Source organism: Bos taurus, chromosome 25, assembly GCF_002263795.3.
Source record: "Bos taurus isolate L1 Dominette 01449 registration number 42190680 breed Hereford chromosome 25, ARS-UCD2.0, whole genome shotgun sequence".
Taxonomy (NCBI): Eukaryota; Metazoa; Chordata; class Mammalia; order Artiodactyla; family Bovidae; genus Bos; species Bos taurus.
In genome coordinates this window covers 22,256,288-22,274,493 of record NC_037352.1, presented here as the reverse complement: position 1 = coordinate 22,274,493, position 18,206 = coordinate 22,256,288, and the positions used below count along the sequence as shown (strand labels likewise).

At 41.8% G+C, this 18,206-nt stretch overlaps 1 protein-coding gene and 1 pseudogene across 1 annotated transcript in view; one reads left to right on the top strand and one right to left on the bottom strand.

Moving 5' to 3' along the window:
- Positions 1-4,679, top strand: part of LOC107131823 (5'-AMP-activated protein kinase subunit gamma-1-like) — a 114,597-nt pseudogene extending 109,918 nt beyond the window's left edge.
- TNRC6A (trinucleotide repeat containing adaptor 6A) overlaps positions 1-17,743 on the bottom strand; it is a 223,948-nt gene extending 206,205 nt beyond the window's left edge. The window contains exon 1 of the mRNA XM_059881576.1: positions 17,670-17,743. The gene's annotated coding sequence lies outside the window, so the exon portion shown is untranslated. The remainder of the gene's footprint in view (positions 1-17,669) is intronic.
- Positions 17,744-18,206: the final 463 nt, after the last annotated feature.

Below are 18,206 nucleotides of genomic sequence, written 5' to 3'. Positions count from 1 at the left end.
TCATTGCTGAGTTTTCAAGTTTGCTGACATTGAGTGAAGCACTTTAACAGCATCATCTTTTAGTATTTAAAGTAGCTCAGCTGGAATTCCATCACCTCCACTAGCTTTGTTTATAGTGATGCTTCCTAAGGCCCATTTGACTTCACACTTCAGGATGACCGGCTCTAGGTAAGTGACCACATCATCGTGATTATTTGGGTCCTTAAGATCTTTCCTGTACAGTTCTTCTGTGTATTCTTGCCATCTCTTCTTAATCTCTTCTCCTTCTGTTAGGTCCTCATCATTTTTGTCCTTTATTGTGCCCATTCTTGCATGAAACGTTCCCTTGATATCTCTAATTTTCTTGAAGAGATCTCTAGTCTTTCCCATTCTTATGCTTCCCTGTATTTCTTTGCGTTGTTCATTTAAGAAGGCCTTCTTATCTCTCCTTGCTATTCTCTGGAACTCTGCATTCAGTTAAGTATATCTTTCCCTTTCTGTGGTTTTACTCAACTATAAAACAAAATATAGTTTTGTTTTATAGTTTTACTTAACTATAAAGCAAAATAAATTACTCAACTATTAAAAAAAAATTTAAAAAGACCCTGATGCTGGGAAAGATTGAAGGCAGGAAGAGAAGGGGATGACAGAGGATGAGACGGTTGGATGGCATCACCGAGTTAATGGACATGAGTTTGAGTAAGCTCCAGGAGTTGGCGATGGACAGGGAAGCCTGGCATGCTGCAGTCCATGGGGCCGCAAAGAGTCAGACATGACTGAGGGGCTGAACTGAACTGAAAACAAAATCTGGCTGTCATCATTACAATAAGAAGAGCTCCACATCTTTGTGTGTCATTTGCACTATGCAGCATCCTGTCCTGACATTAGGTTTGCCCAGGACTGCTTTGGCTTCCTCTCCCAGCATTTTATTTGTCCCGAGTTTGAGGCCAGTTTTATAAACGTGTTGGCCCTAGCATGGCTTGCATCTGTGGATGCTACTGTTCTGGCCTCTTCGCATTTAGAAATAAAACACATCAATTTCATACCAGAAAATATTATTTTGTGCCTGCTTCAGGAAAAACTACTGGCTGACCCACAGGCAAGCATGCTCAGTTGTGTCCGACTCTTTGTGACCCCATGGACTGTAGCCCACCAGGCTCCTCTGTCCATGGAATTTTCCAGGCAAGAATACTGGAGTGGGGTGCCATTTCCTTCTCCAGGTTGACCCATAAAGTTATTCTATTTTGTTTTTTCATTTGCTTATTTTTTGGTTGCGCTGCATAGCATGTGCGATCTTCATTCCCTGAACCCATGCCCCCTGCATTAAAAAAAGGAATCTTAACCACTGGGCCACCAGGGAAGTCTCCAGGTTATTCTGTTTCGGGAATGATGTAAAACCACTGAGAGCATCACTAAGCATTCTGACAGAGGTTTCTAATACAGAGTGCACACTGGAGACAAGAGGAGAACAAACCGCTGGTTCAATAAAATCCTGTTTTTAGATATTCATAGCCACCCTTCCCATTCACACTTTCCCTTTCAGCTGCTTGAGTGAATTCATCATGTTCACAGATGCTCTTGTTCCAAAAGATCCTGAAATCCTGTTCACTAATTATTCTTCTGAATTGTAGTTTTTGTACTATTTTTATCATTGCTTTTACACTTCAATGAATCACTTTTTCAGTCATTAATCTATTTTTGTTAATCAGAGTCATAACACAAGAGTAACAAGAAAAAATGCAAACTTTACACACATAAACAATAATATTCCAATGATATAACTAAAATAAATGATATCCTACTAATTTTAACTACACCTTAAGAGTCTGTCCAATTTGAGCCATCTCTACGTGTGAACCCTTATTAAGAGCATAATGGTATTTGATAATTTTTCTTCCATTTCAAATTCATAAAATTTTTAAACAGATATCTTTTCATTGCTTTTGCCACAGAAGCTGCTTGAGGACTGTTAATTTTATAGATTAATTGACCACATTTTAGAAACATTGACCTAAAAGAAAAAGCCTGTACTCTTAAACATGGTCTCTAAACCATTTCATAATCTAGTCCCTTGATTCACATAAAAGCACTATTGTTATTAGTGTGTATACCCACACACACATTGTTACTAGTGTGACAGTAACAATAGCAACCGCACGCTTCTATTGACTGAGCCCCTAAATGATACCTCGTGATCCAGTGTCATTTTAAGCATTTCAAATGGACTCTCTTATTTCAAACTCACAGTAATCCTAGGAGGTAGGTACTAGTTTGTTTTTATGAATTTACACATAGAGAATTAAGAATATTACAGAGGTACTTGCTCAAGATTGCAGAGCTAATTAGAGGCCAAGCAGGAGTCTGGTCCCAGGCTTGTCTAACTCTTAAGGACACCATATTACCTGGCCCCCACCCTGCCCCTTCAATCTGCCTTCCTGAACTCTTTCTCACAAATGCACACAGCCTCTCTATTCCCAGCGAAGATGTCTTCCATCTGTGATCTGTGTCCATCTTGTTCCTTCTGTCTAGAATGCCCTCTCTTTCTCCCCGTCACCTTCGTGAACTTTCACTCACATGCAGCACCCAATTTTAGAGTCTTCTCTGTGAAGCCTTTCCTTCCCCCGACACCCCAGATTTTTACCTTGTCTGTAATAGCAGCCTAAATTTTATTTCTCTCCATTCTCCAGACAAAGACACAAAAATGTCTAGAGCGACAGCTGAATTATTAAGAGTTATAAGATGACAGAACATAATTTACTACACTGTGCCTGACTGTTCCCTGGTCTATCATTAGTCAACTCCAGTTATTGAGTTGTGTTCAATGAATAGGCAATTCCTTACCTGGACAGAGGAGTCTGGTGGGCTACAGTCCATGGGTTCCAGAAAGAGCTGGACACGACTAACACTTACCTTAAAATATTATTCTCAGGAGGTCAGAAAACAGAGTTAATTCTTACTGTACCTATAATAGCAACTAGTTAACTTCATGAAACACAGGAAATACATTATCTATTTTGTTGTTGTTGTAGTTGTCTAGTTGCTAAGTTGTGTCTGAGTCTTTGTGATCCCACGAACTGTAGCCCGCCAGGCTCCTCTGTCCATGGAATTCTCCAGGCAAGAATACTGGAGGGGGTAGCCGTTCCCTTTGCCAGGGGATCTTCCCAACCAAGGGATCGAACCTAGGTCTCTCACATTGCAGGCAGATTCTTCAACGTCTGAGCCATGAGGGAAGCACCAAAGCAATAAGTACCTTTATAATAAAAAAAAAGAAAGTGAGGTTCCTAGAGCAAATGAACCCAGCCAGGGCCTCTTGCAATGGAGATGGTCACTTTTTGAGAGTTTCCAACTCTGGAAAAATGAACGTACTCAAGAGGCTCCAAAATCAGGACTTCCCTGGGGGTCCACTGGTTAAGAATCCATCTTCCAACACAGGGGATGCAGGTTTGATCTCTGGTCAGGGAACTAAGATCCCACATGTGGTGGGGCAACTAAACTCAGATGCCAAAACTACAGAGCTCACATGTGGCAGCTGCTGAGCCCAGGTGTTCTGGAGCCTATGCCCCAAAACTAGAGAGAAGCCCACATACCACAAGGAAGAGCCCTCACACCAAATGAAAAATCCCATATGCCACGACAAGGGTCCTGCATGCCAAAAATAAATAAAATTAATTAATTAAAAGAGAGAGAGACCCCAGAATCCACCAATAGCATATATCCTTCCCTTATAAAGTTTCTGGCTGCTATGACCTGAGTCTCACAAGCTCCAATTTGGTTGTATTTGCTACTTCCCTGCAGGTATACAAGTTGCCCCTTCCTGGATACTAAAAAGCAAGGACTTGTGGGCATGTGGATTATCACCAATTTCATCAATATCCTGCACTATTACTATATGTCAGCCTTGGTTCCAGAGCTATGAGCTGGAAGAATACAAAATAGAAACTTGAAAGGAGGTGTATATACAGGACTTCTTTAAACCACTTGTCTGCATTTCTTCTAATGCCAACTTGTTTAATGCTGTCTTTTCATTAATTCAGAACAAGATCCACAGGCTGCCAGTTGTTGACCCAGAATCAAGCAACATCTTGTACACCCTCACCCACAAGTGCATTCTCATGTTCCTCAAAGTGTTTATCACTGAGCTCTTAAGCCAGAATTCATGTCTAAGTCTAATAGAAGATTAGCTTCTATGCCAGCATTGCCATGTTCTGCACTATGACCCCACTGACACGGCTCTGGGCATCTCTGTACAGGATCTGCCAGTGAACGAGGAAGGTCAGGTGGTGAACATCTATTCCACATTTGATGTTATCCGTGCTAAGTCACTTCAGTCACGTCCAACTCTTTGGGATCCTCTGGACTGTAGCCGGTCAGGCTTCTCTGTCCATGGGACTTCCCAGGCAAGAACACTAGAGTGGGTTACCATTTCCTTCTTCAGTGATGTTATCCATCAGGCAGCATAAAAGATCTACCACAACCTAGATGTGCCTGTAGTCAAAGCCCTGAAAAATCGATCACAGTACTTTAAATGTAGCTTCAAGTGCGACCTGCATGAGGCTCTGGAGACCTTTCTCAGCAGGCTAGTGGAAGAAGGGAGTCACTGACTCGTGGTGGTGGATGAGAATGATGTGATCAAGGGAACTGTATCACCATCTGTCATCCTGTAGACCCTGGTGCTCACAGGCAGAGAGAAGCTGCCCTAAGCTGGGGGATGAGGTCAGGTGGCACCAGGGGATGTGCACTGCCTGCCCAAAGCTCTGGGAACCCCAGAAGAAACCTGAAGGCTCTTCCTTGCTCAGGAGCCCCCCACCCTCCTATCCGGAAGCTGAGAAGGCATGGGGAAAGGAAGGAGAATGAATTTTTAGGTGTCCTTATCCTCACAATACTCAGAAAAACTTTTAGCCTAGCTCAGGCTAGCTCCTGTCCTCTTATTCATATCCCCCTTTCTGGGCAAACCATGAGCTCTGTGCCCCTCCAGAAATTTTTACACCTCACGAACTAGAAGAACAAACCAAGCCCAAAATTAGCAGAGAGAAAGAAATAAAAAAAGGTTGGAGTAGAAATAAATGAAATGAAGACTAGAAAGAAAAATAAAAAGGATCAACATAATTAATAGTTTTTTAAAAAATATAAAATTGACCAAGCTTTAGCTTGACTGAAAGTGAAAAGTGAAAGTGAAGTCGCTCAGTGGTGTTTGACTCTTTGTGACCCCATGGACTGTAGCCTACCAGGCTCCTCCGTCCATGGGATTTTCCAGGCAAGAATACTGGAGTGGGGTGCCATTTCCTTCTTCAGGGGATCTTCCCCACCCAGGGATCGAACCTGGGTCTCCCACATTGTAGGCAGACGCTTTACCGTCTGAGCCATCAGGGAAGTCAGGAAGCCATCAGGAATTAGCTTGACTAATTAAGAAAAAAAGAAAAGGGAACCCAAATAGCTGAAATCAGGAATGAAAGAAGAGACATTACAACAATAATTCAAAGGATCATAAGAGACTGCTGTGAGCAATTATATGTCCACAAATTGAATAATCTAAGAAAAAATGGATAAATTCCTAGAAACATCCCACCTCCCAAGACTGAATCATTAAGAAATAGAAAATATGAACAGACCAATAACAAGTAAGGAAATTGTATCACTAATCACAAACCTCAACACAGAAAACTCCAGGACTAGATGGTTTCCCTGATGAATTCTAACAAACATTTAAAGAAGAATTAACAGCAGTCTTTCTTAAACACTTTCAAAATATTGAAGAGTACAGAATTCTTAAACTCATTTCACAAACTAGGATGACCATGATGTCAAAGCCAGATAAGGACACTACAAGAAAAGAAAACCATAGGCCAATTTCACTGATGAGTATAGATACAAAAATTCTCAACAAAATACAAACTGAATTCAACAGTGCATTAAAAGGATCATACACCATCCTCAAGTGAGGTTATGTCTGGGATGCAGACATGGTTCAACATATGCAAATCAATAAACATGACACACCACATTAATAGGATGAAGGATAACAATCATATGATCATCTCAATGGATGCAGAAAAGGGACCTGCGTGGTGGTGCAGTGGATGAGAATCCTCCTGTCAATGCAAGGGACATAGGTTCGATCCCTGATCCAGGAAGATTCCACCTGCTGTGGAGTAACATCCTATGAACCACTACTACTGAGCTTGTGTGTCAGAACTACTGAAGTCTGAGCACCTAGAGCCTGTGCTCTGCAACGAGAAGCCACTGTAATGAGAAGCCCCCTCACTGCAACAAAGAGTAGCCCCATTCATCACAACTAGAGAGGAAGCCTGCACAAAGCAATGAAGACCCAGTGCAACAAAAAATAATAAATAAATAAAAAATTTAAAAACAGATGCAGAAAAGTACCCAGCACGATTCAACATCCTTTTATGATTAAAAAAAAACTCTCAAAAAACTGGGTATACCTTAACATAATAACCTCAGATATGCAGATGAAACCATCCTATGGCAGAAAGCAAAGAGGAACTAAAGAACCTCTTGATTAAGGTGAAAGCAAAGTGAAAAAGCTGGCTTAAAACTCAACATTCAAAAAACAAAGATCATGGCATCCAGTTCCATCACTTCATGGCAATAGATGGGGAAACAATGGAAACAGTGACAGACTTTATTTTCTTGGGCTCCAAAATCACTGCAGATGGTGACTGCAGCCATGAGATTAAAAGATGCTTGCTCCTTGGAAGAAAAGCTATGACAAACCTAGACAGTACATTAAAAAAACAGAGACATTACTTTGCCAACAAAGGTCCATCTAGTCCAAGCTATGGTTTTTCCAGTAGTCATATAAGGATGTGAGAGTTGGAGCATAAGGAGGGCTGAGTGCTGAAGAATTGATGCTTTTTAGCTGTGGTGTTGGAAAAGACTCTTGGGAGTCCCTTGGACTGCAAGCAGATCAAACCAATCAATCCTAAAGGAAATCAGTCCTGAATATTCATTGGAAGGACTGATGCTGAGGCTGAAGCTCCAATACTTTGGCTACCTGATGCAAAGAACTAACTCACTGGAAAAGACCCTGATGCTGGGAAAGATTGAAGGCAGGAGGAGAAGGGGATGACAGAGGATGAGATGGTTGGATGGCATCACTGACTCTATGGACAGGAGTTTGAGCAAGCTCCGGGAGATGGTGAAGGACAGGGAAGCCTGATGTGCTGCAGTGCATAGGGTCGCAAAGAGCCGGACATGACTGAGCGACTGAACAACAACATGATAAAGGCCATAAATGACAAACCCACAGCTTATATCATACTCAATGGTGAAAGGCTGAAAGCTTTCCCACTAAGACTAAGAATAAAACAAAGGTGCTCCGTCTCAACATTTCTATTCAGTATAGCCCTAGAAGTCCTAGCCAGAACATTTAGGCAAGGAAAAGAAATATAAAGCATCCAGATCATAAAGAAAGAAGTAAAAGTGTCTTTGTTTGCAGATGATATAATCTTATACATAGAAAATCCTAAAGACTCCACCAAAAAGAAAAAAAATGTTAAAACTAGTAAATGAGTTCAATAAAGTTGTAGATACAAAAATAAACCTATAAAAGATGCATTTCTATACACCAACAATGAACTACCTGAAAAAGAAGTAAAGAATGCTGTTTATAAAAGCATTAAAAAAATAAAATACTTACAGGTAAATTTAACCAAGGATATGAAAGTATATGGTAGATTATAAAGTATTGATGACAGAAATTGAAGACACAAATATGGAAAAATATCCTGTGTTTGTGGATCAGAAGAATATTGCTAAAATGTTCATTCTACCCAAAAACATTTGTATATTCAAAGCAATCTCTATCAAAATCCCAATGCATTTTCCAGAAAAATAGAAAAAGTGACCCTAAAATTTGTATGGAACCACAAAGACTCTGAAGAGCCAAAGCAATTCTGAGAAGGAAGAATAAAGCTGAAGGCATCATACTTAATGATTTATTTCAAAGCTATAATAATATAACAGTATGGTACTGGCATAATAACAGACACATAGATCAAGGAAAAAAGAATCAAGAGCCTAGATAATAAACCCACACATGTAAAGTCAACTAACATTTTGCAAGGGAGCCAAGAGTAGTCTATAGGGAAAGGATAATCTCTTCCATAAATGGTGGGAAAACTGGACATGCACGTGCAAAATAATAAAATTGAACTCCTATCTTATACCACCCACAAAAATTATCTGGAAATGGATTAAGGATTTAAATAGAAGATCCAAAATGGTAAAACTACCAGAAGAAAGCATGGGAAAAGAGTCTTCGACATTGGTCTTAGCAACAGTTTTTGGTGTATGACAACGAAAGCACAGGCAACAAAAGCAAAAATCAACAAGTGGGGCTACATCAGACTAAAAACTTTGGCACGGCAAAACCCACAGTCAAATAAAAAGGCAAAAATAAAATAAATAAAAAAGCAAAATAAATAAAATAAAATAAAAAAGCAAAATAAAAAGGCAACCTACCAAATGGGGGAATATTTGCTAACCATTTATCTTTTTAAATTTTTTGTTTTGTTTTGGAGTATAGTTAACAATGTTGTGTTAGTTTCTGATGCACAGTAGAGCAACTCAGTCATACATAGACATGTACCTATTCTTTTTCAAAAATTTTTCCCATTTAAGCTGATCATCTATCTGAAAAGAAGTTAATATCCAAAATATATAACGAACTTGTATAACTCCATGTCAGATTTAGTGATAATCTGATTTTTAAATTGGCTAAGAAAAAAAATGGGCTAAGAACTTAATAGACATTTTTCCAAAGAACACACAAACGACCAACAGGTACATAAAAGGATGCTCAGCATCACTAGTCACCAATGGAATGCAGATAAAAACTACAATGAGATATCACTTCACACCTATTAGAATGAGTGTTATCAAAGAGACAAGTAACAGCAAGTGTTGGTGAGGCTGTGGAGAAAAGGGAATCCTGGATCACCGTTGGTCGAAACATAAACTGCTGGAGCGACTGCGGAAACCAGGCTTCCCAGGTGGGGCTAGTGGTAAAGAATCTGCCTGCCAACCCAGGAGACCTAAAGATGTGGGTTTGATCCCTGGGTCAGGAAGATCCCTTAGAGAAGGAAATGGCAGCCCACTTCAGCATTCTTGCCTGGAGTATCCTATGGACAGAGGACCTGATAGGCTACAGGTCCATGAGGTCTCAAAGAGTCGAACACTACTAAAGTGACTTAGCACTGTGGAAAATAGTATTGAGATCCTTCAAAAACTTGAAAAATAGAACTATCATATCACCAGCAATCCCACTTCTGGATATATAGCCAATAGAAATGAAATCACTGTCTCAAAGAGATATCTACACCCTCATGTCCTTTGCAGCATTGTTCCCAAAAACAAAGACAACCTAAGTGTTCATCAATGGATGAATGGAAAAAGAAAATGTGGTGGGTGTGCACACACACACACACACACACACAAACATATATTATTCAGCCAGAAAAAAAGAAGGAAACCCTGCCTTTTGTGACACATGGATGGATCCTAAGGACATTATACTAAGTGAGCTAAGTCAGACAGGGGGACTTCCCTGGTGTTCCAGTGACTAAGAATCTGCCTTGCAATGCAAGGGACGTGGGTTTGATCTCTGACCAAGGAACTAAGATCCCACATGCCGAGGGGGCAACTAAGCCCGAGAGTTGCAATTACAGAGTCCATGAGCCACAACAAAAGATCTTGCACGAGGCAAATGAAGATCCTACATGCTGCAATTAAGACCCAAAGCAGCCAAATAACTTTTTTTTTAAGTCAGAGAAAGATAAATACTATATGTTCTCACTTATATGTGGAATCTATAAAATTCAAATTCACAAAAATAGTAGAATGGTAGTTGCCAGGGGCTGAGGCATGGGGGAAATTGGGGAGATGTTGGTCAAAGGGTGCAAACTTTCCGCTATAAAATGAAAAAGTTTTGCTAGCCAGACTCAATAATACTGTGCTATATTCTTAAGGGCTTCCCTAGTGGCTCAGATGGTAAAGAATCTGCCTGCAATGTAGGAGACCCGAGCTCAATCCCTGGGTGGGGAGGATCCCCTGGAGAAGGAAACGACAACCCACTCCAGTATTCTAACCTGGGAAATCTCCTGGACAGAGGAGCCCATCAGGCTACAGTCCCTGGGGTCACAAAGAGGCATACACGACTGAGCAACTATCACTTTCACTTTCACATTCTTGAAAGTTGTTAAGAGAGTAGATCTTAAATGTTATCATCACAAACACAAAAAGGTGATTATGTGAGGATGAAGGTGTTAACTAACCTTATTGTAGCAATCAGTTCACTATAGACACACGTATCAAATCATTACGTTTACCTTAAACATATATATATGTCAATATGTCAATAAAGCTAGAAAAAAGGGAGAATTAATCAGTATAATTCACTGTACTAAAAGAATAAAATAGGAAAATCATTTTATCATCAGAAAAGACACAGAAAAAGTATTCAATAACATTCAAAAATAATTCATAATTTTAAAAAACTCCAAGCAAAGAAGAAATAGGAATTTTCTTAATCTGATAAGAGAGAAAACTCTAAAAAAAAACCCATTCAACAACAACAAAAAAAAAAAATCAATTTAATGTTGAATGTTTTCCCTTTGTGATCAGAATGAGAAAAGGATAATGGCCATTACCATTTCTATTATATTGTATTAGAAAACTTAGCTGGTATAATAAGGCCACGACAACAAAAATGAAAAGGTGTAAGGATTTGGAAGGGAACAAAATCAACTTGCAGAAAATAATTTGGCATTTTCTTGTAAAGTTGAACTTATACATACTCTATGACTCAGCACTTTCCCTCCTAGGTATATAGCTTGGAGAAATTCTTGCCCAAGTCCATAAGGCATGTACAAGACCATTCAGAGCAGTGTTATTCATGATACCCCCAAACTGAGGGGGAAAACCAAATGTCCATCAATAGTAGAATGGATAAATGAATTGTAGCACATCCACATGGTAGATTACTATATGTCAGCAAAAATGAATGAACTATAGTTACATACATAAACAGAATGAATCTCAAAAATAAAATGTTGAGCAAAATAAATGTCATGGGAAAATATGTATGGTCTGATTACATTTATATACAATTCAAAAAGCCGGGAGAAAATCTAATAGGTTAGGAATGTGTATATATATATATATGTGTGTATATATATATATATACACATGTGTATATATATACACATATAAATACATATATATATATATAACTAGAAGAAAAATCATTACTACAGAAGTCAAGATAGAGATTACCTATCTCTGTGATAGGTAGGTTATGAAGAGGTATGTAAATGAAGAGGGATGTTACTGAAGGGCTTCAAAGGCACTAGGTGGGGCTTCCTGGTGGCTCAGATGGTAAAGAATATGCTTTCAATGCAAGAGACCTGGGTTCAATTCCTGGGTCAGAAAAATCCCGTGGAGAAGGGAATGGCAACCCACTCCAGTATTCTTGCCTGGAGAATTCCATGGACAGAGGAGCCTGGTGGGCTACAGTCCATGTGGTTGCAAAGAGTCAGCCACGACTGAGCAATTAAAATGCATGCATATGCACACAAGACACTAGGCAGGGACTTCCTTGGTGGTCCAGTGGCTAAGACTACACCCTCCCAGTGCAGAGGAACTGGGTTCCACCTCTGATCAGGGAGCTAGATCCCACGTGCCACAACCAAGATTTTGCATGAAGCAACTAAGAGACCGCATGCTGCAACGAAGATTGAAGATGACCACGTGCCACAGCTAAGACTCAGCACAGTCAAAATAAAAAATATAAACAAGGCACCAGGGAGGTGTTACAAGGATATTCTTATTCTTCAGGTTATATGTATATATGCGTGTGGGCTAAGTCATTTCAGTTGTGTCTGACTCGGCGCAACCCTATGGATAGTAGCCTGCCAGATCCCTCTGTCCATGGGATTCTCGAGGCAAGAATACTGGAGTGGGTTGCCATGTCCTCCTCCAGTGGACCTTCCCAACCCAGGGATTGAACCCACACCTCTTGCAGCTCTTACATGGGCAGGCGGGTTCTTATCACTAGTGCCACCTGGGAAGTCCAGGCTATCTGTATATATGTATGTATTAATACATAAACATTTTATGTGCTGTACATTTTGCCATAAAAGTATTTTCAAAAGCAGTTCTCTTTAGGTCCAATTACCTAGTGGAACATATTCAATGATACCTTGGGCCAATACTCTGGGAAAATCTAGAAGACAAATCATTTTGTTTCTTCAATATAAAATTTCAAGGAAAAAAAGAAGAGATAAAGAAAGAACCTATAAATTATAAAAGACAGAAGAGGCATATTACCCAATTGCCAGGTTTAGACCGTAATTTGGATGGATGCTCATGCAAACAAATTATTACAAACATGGCAACTGCAGATAGGTGAACACTAACTGGATATCTGAAAAGAAGAATTTATTCTTATTGGGATGTGGTGATGATACAGTGGTTATGTTTTAAAAGGGGGCCCTTGTCTTTTAGAGGTAGTTGATGAAATATTTACAGGAGAAATTATATCATGTCCAAGATTTGATTCAAGATAAACTTGTTTGATGGTGGTGAGGGTCTTGCTGGGGTGCAGGAAGGGATGCTATAGAGAAAACAAGATTGGTCACGAGTTGAAAATTAGTGAAACTAATGTTGGTAGACTGGTTTTCACTACATTTCTAAATACATTTGGGATTATGCATAATAAAATTAAAATAAAACCCAGGACCAAATTTTAAAAAGGGAACTTCTGCTAAATCAAGATCTGTTTTAAAGGGGAAAAAATAAAGGAGTAAGACATCTTGGGGTTCACTGACTTCTCACTCTGCCCAGAATAACACCATTTATTTTTCACAAGACAATGTAGATCCTTGCTTCTAAATCTTCAGTGTACCTATAAGCCACCTGAGGATTGTTAACATGCAGACTTGGATTCAGAAAATCTAGGTTGAGGCCTGACAGTCTGCATTTCCAACAAGCTCCCAGGTGATGACGATACCAGACTACCTCCAAGAATGCAGTCTTTCACCTCATCAAACCTCTGTTCCGCTAAGCCTACCACTAACTCATCCTCCGTCATCCCTTCCTGGTTCCATTCCCACTCTGGCCCAGCTTGGATTCTGTGTCTCACCTGGACAACCCATTCCTCTGAAAACCCCTTCAACACCTGGCCCTTTTCTTTCCTGTGGAATTCATTCAGCAAAACTTCAACCCAACTTGCACTCCAACTTCTCCAGGTTTTTGAAGCCAGCACTTAAATGTTACTGGAGAAAAGGAGACGATTTTAAATCCATGCTGTTTTCAGTAGGCTCTCTGCTGGGCCCAGCAGCCCTGTTTTTCTCTTTAGGATGCTTATCTCACCCTCTCCATTTCATATGTTCACCTCCTCCCTCTTCTCATCTCCTTTCTCTCTGCTAAAGACTTTGTCTTATATTTCACTGGGAAAATAAAAGTTGGCTGATGGGAAATTCTTCATCCTTTCAGCACCAAATCGTCATGTATCACCTCCATCTTTTTTCTCATTATTCTCTCCTAAAAGGAGGGACTTTGCTAAAAATCTGGGACTTTGCTGGTGGTCCAGTGGCTAAGATTCTGTGCTTCCAACTCCGTGGGCCCAAGTCTGATCCCTGGGCAGGGAACTGGATCCCCCATGCCACAACTAAGAGTTTGCATGCCACAACTAAAGATCCCGCATGCTGCAATGAAGGCGGAAGGTCTCGAGTGCCGCAACCAAGACCTGGTGTAGCCAAATAAACAAATAAAATAAAATAACCTTATCATCACCTCTTGACTCACACACACTTTAGATCCCAAGTCCCTCTCTCCCTTTCAACTGGACCACTCCAACAGTTTACATAAACTACAGGCTGCTGCTTTTATTTTTTAAAAGCAAAGATAAAAGCAAGATAGATCCCCAACCCCGATCCATATCTAAATGATGCCGGATTTCTGTGTTCCTTTTTGAAGTTTATGCACCTTTATTCATTCCTTGAGAGTGAAAGTGTTAGTAGCTCAGTTGTGTCCAACTCTTTTCAACTCCTTGGACTGTAGCCCACCAGGCTCTGTGGGATTTCCCAGGCAAGAATTCTGGGGTGGGTTACTATTCCCTTCCCTGGGGAATCTTCGCAACCCAGGGATCAAACCCAGGTCTCATGCATTGCAAGCCTGTAGCCCACCAGGCTCTGTGGGATTTCCCAGGCAAGAATTCTGGGGTGGGTTGCTATTCCCTTCCCTGGGGAATCCTGGCAACCCAGGGATCAAACTCAGGTCTCATGCATTGCAAGCAGATTCTTTACCACTGAGCCCCTAGGGATTCACTCCTTAACACACTCCAATCTGGCTTCCATCATCACTGCTCCACCAAAATTATTCTCGTCAAAATCTTCAGCTACCTCCATGTTACCAACTTGAATAGACAATTTCCTGTCCTCAGTTTACTCAGCATCTCAGCAACATTTGACCAAATTGACAGAATGCTTATTTTTTTTTGCCTGCCCATTATCTTTTTCCCTACCAAAATATTCTGATCCTCTCCTAATCTTTCCACCTTAGGAAATGATATCAGCAACCTGCAGGTCCTCATGACTATGTCCCTTTTCTTAAACTCCAATCAAGTTCATCAGCAAGGCTTGTTCTTTCTGCCTCCTAAATATTTTTCTAATCTGTCTACTCCCATGCCATCTCCACTGCAGTTACATTAAACTAATGCCTCCTATTTCCCCAAATAAGCCACCTACTTTGCCTCAGGGCCTCTGTACACACTGTTGTCTTGCCTAAAACACTGAAACACACTCCAAATGCTAAATGGCCCAAATTTCACTCTAGGGAAACAATCTCAAAGTCTTCTTGAATTCCAAGTCATTCCCAGATAACCCCATGAGAAGAGGAGATATTTCTACACCACTTTTTAGACACTCCTCTGATGCACATCTGAAAGAGATGCTCAGACCCTTGGTTATTCTAAGCAGAAAATAAAGCTTGATATATGACCAGATCTAAGTTCATCTCTAATCATAGCAAAACTGGCTTTAAACTTTCTCTTGGCTTTCAGTTCTTCCGTAAATGAAGACAACCTCAGGCTTACCATTTCGAATTCATATAGCAGCCTGGAAATGAATAGACATAGTGTTTTATAACTCCTCTTGTCAAGAGGTTTTTCTCTTCATCCCTTCAACCTGAGCTTGACCATGTAACTTGTCTAGGCAAATGGAGCACTAACAACCACAACGCAAGCAGATGTTTGAAAGCTTCCCTTCTCTTGTTGAATTTGGAAACCAGCCATCATTTGAAGAGGACTGAGCTAGCTTGTTAGACATGGAGACACAAGGTCTAGTCAGTTTCAATTGCCTTTGCCAGTTAGTAGACTTATGAGTAAGACCATCTAAGATCAACCACCGCCAGCCAGCCTGCCAGCTGACTAGCTGTATGAGTGAACTAGGCAAGTAATTCTGTCCAGATGATCCCAGCTGCAGTTGTCAACTTGTAGCAAATTGAGCTATAAATGATGGTTGCTTGAAGCCCTTAAGATTTGGGATGCTTTGTAATGCAGCAAAAACTGACTGATACACCTCTGGAAGGAGTCTTTTCATACTGCAAATACAATTATGCTACTTCCCTGTATAAAATGTTTAAAAGGTTTTTCATTGATCTTGAGATGAAACCCGAGTCATTTTAGCAAGGCCTACTGTGACCCACTGACTCAACGGACACGAATTTGAGCAAACTCTGGGAGACGGTGAAGGCCAGGGAAGCCTAGTGTGCTGCAGTCTCCGGGGTTAGAAAGGTTGGACACGACTGAGCGACTGAACCACAACAGCTGTGACCCACATATCTGGATGGCCTCACCTCCCGTGGTCCCCCTGTTTTTCCTCTTGAAGTGGTCCCGGTTCTCAGATACCCCATTCCCTCTCCCTGGAATGCTCTTCCTGGCTCTTCACCTGGTTGACTCCTATTCTCCTTTCAAGTCATAACTTAAATACTACAGCATCAAAGGGGACTCCTTTGAGCAAATCTTCCCCTATGCCCCCCAACATATTTGTCTCCAGTTATATATTCTCATGTTACCCTATTATTCTCCTTCTTAGGAAATACTCTAATTTGAAACAAAAATACATAGTCTTGTGTGATGATATGTTTATTAGCTGCCTTTTCCACTGGACTGTAAACTCCATGAGAACAGGAAGTCTCTATTTGTTCACAGATGTGGCCCCAAGCCTTGCACACCACCAGGCACACAGGATTGGGGATAGGTATTTGGGGGAAGGAATTTTATCACAGAGGTTATCAGTGCAGACTCTGGAGAAAAGCTGCCTGGACTCAAATCCGAGCTCCATCACTTACAAACTGAGTGACCTAACTAACTCCTTTGTGCCTCAGTTTTCCCATCTCTAAAATGGGGATACAAATAGCATCTCCACATTGAATTGTTGGATGGATTATGCTCAGTAATAGTCCATTCTTGGGACTTTCCTGGTGGTCCAGTGGTTAAGGATCTCCATTCCAATGCAGGAGACTCGGGTTTGATCCCTGGTTGGGAGCTAAGACCCCACAGGCCTTGGAGCAACTAAGACCACACACTGCCACTAGAGAGAAGCCCGCTTGCCAAAACAAACATCCCATGCACTGCACCTAAGACCCAACGCAGCCAAATAAATAAATATTTAAAAAATGTTAATTATTTCTTGCTGAACAGATGCCAGCACACCTAGGGAATGGTGAACCAGAAGCTTCTGACACGGCCAACATGTCCTTCCTCTGTGGATACAGACACTGCCATGATTAAATTTACATGTGTCTTCCCTGTGGCTAGTTTCTCAGCCAGCGCTCTGTCTCATTCTGCCGAGGTGTGGTTTCAAACTCTAAGCCACCTCTGAGAGGTGCCTCGTGACATCTGAATGAGCCCCTAAGCATTGAGCACTGGATGTTGACTTCTGCTTTCACACCCGATTTCTCCCACAGGGAGTCAGTCGTTTAGGGTCAAAGGACATGGTCTCCTAACTGCTGTAACCGCCGTTCCTATCACTTGATGATCCCTTTGGGTGAGCCGGGATCTGGAGCCAGCAAACATCCACCCAAGAAACAGTTCTGACGGCCCCAGTAAATCCATCAGTCACCCTTAACACATACAGGCACGCACACACGCAGGACAGGAGCTGGGCCTTCTGCATTGTCTTAGTGAGCAAACCATCTCAGGAGGGGTTGTTGGGTACATTTCCAACCATCAGGTCCCCAGAAGCTGGTCCTTCAGATTCTGGACAGAAAGATCATAAAATCTAGGTACTTCTCCCAAATGTTTACAGTCCAGGGGAGAGGGACTCCTAAGAAAAGCCAAGAGAGAGAGAGAGACAGAGGGTGGGGGTGATGAAGAGAGAAAAGGAGAGGGGAGTGGAAAGGGAAGAGGTGAGAAGAGAGGCTGAGAAGAGAGAGGAGGGAGAAGACAGGGAAGGCAGGGTGCAGAGATGGGGCGCACATGCCAGCCGGCACAGCCGCGCAGCGCTGCCCCCAGGAAGCCTGCGTCTGTTTGGCGGGGCGGGAGCCGCGGGGTCCCCAGAGCCCGCCGACACTTCCCGGCCAACGCGCCCAACCAGGGTGCCCCTGCACGCTAATGAGGGGTCTAGATCGGCTTCACACACGATCGCTCCAAGTGTTCAGGAACTTACCGGGCTGCGGAATGATGGGGTACAGCTCCCGGGGGACCGCCCCCCGCCCAGCAGAGGGGCCTTGGCCTCCAGGTACCCGGTGCTCACAGGTTAGTGGAGGCAAGATGACGGGTTTTCCATTTAGGCCGGCGCCAACCCAAAGGGAAGGGAGAGCCAGACCAAAAGGCAAAGGAAAGGAGGGGAACCTGCTTGTGTTTTTGTATTTAAATTGTTTTTGAGCCCACGTAGCCCTGGGAGTCACATGCTGCCTCCAACATCACCGGAGTCATCACATGATACAGGTCCTCCATCATGTGACGAGACAAATCTGCCTAACTTCAGCCCCCCTGCCCCCACCTCCAGCTCAGAGACTGGCAGATAAAGTGCTTCTGGAGGAGCCCCCTCCCCCCTAGAAATCAATGATAGAAGGAGGGATGCAGATGGAGAACCTCAGAGCCCCAGCAACGCTCGGATCTTGATGAATAGTTAATATGCCTTTTTCCCTCCTCCTAAGCTACTGCGACTTGGAGCAGCGCCAGCCTCATTTGAATTCCAGCC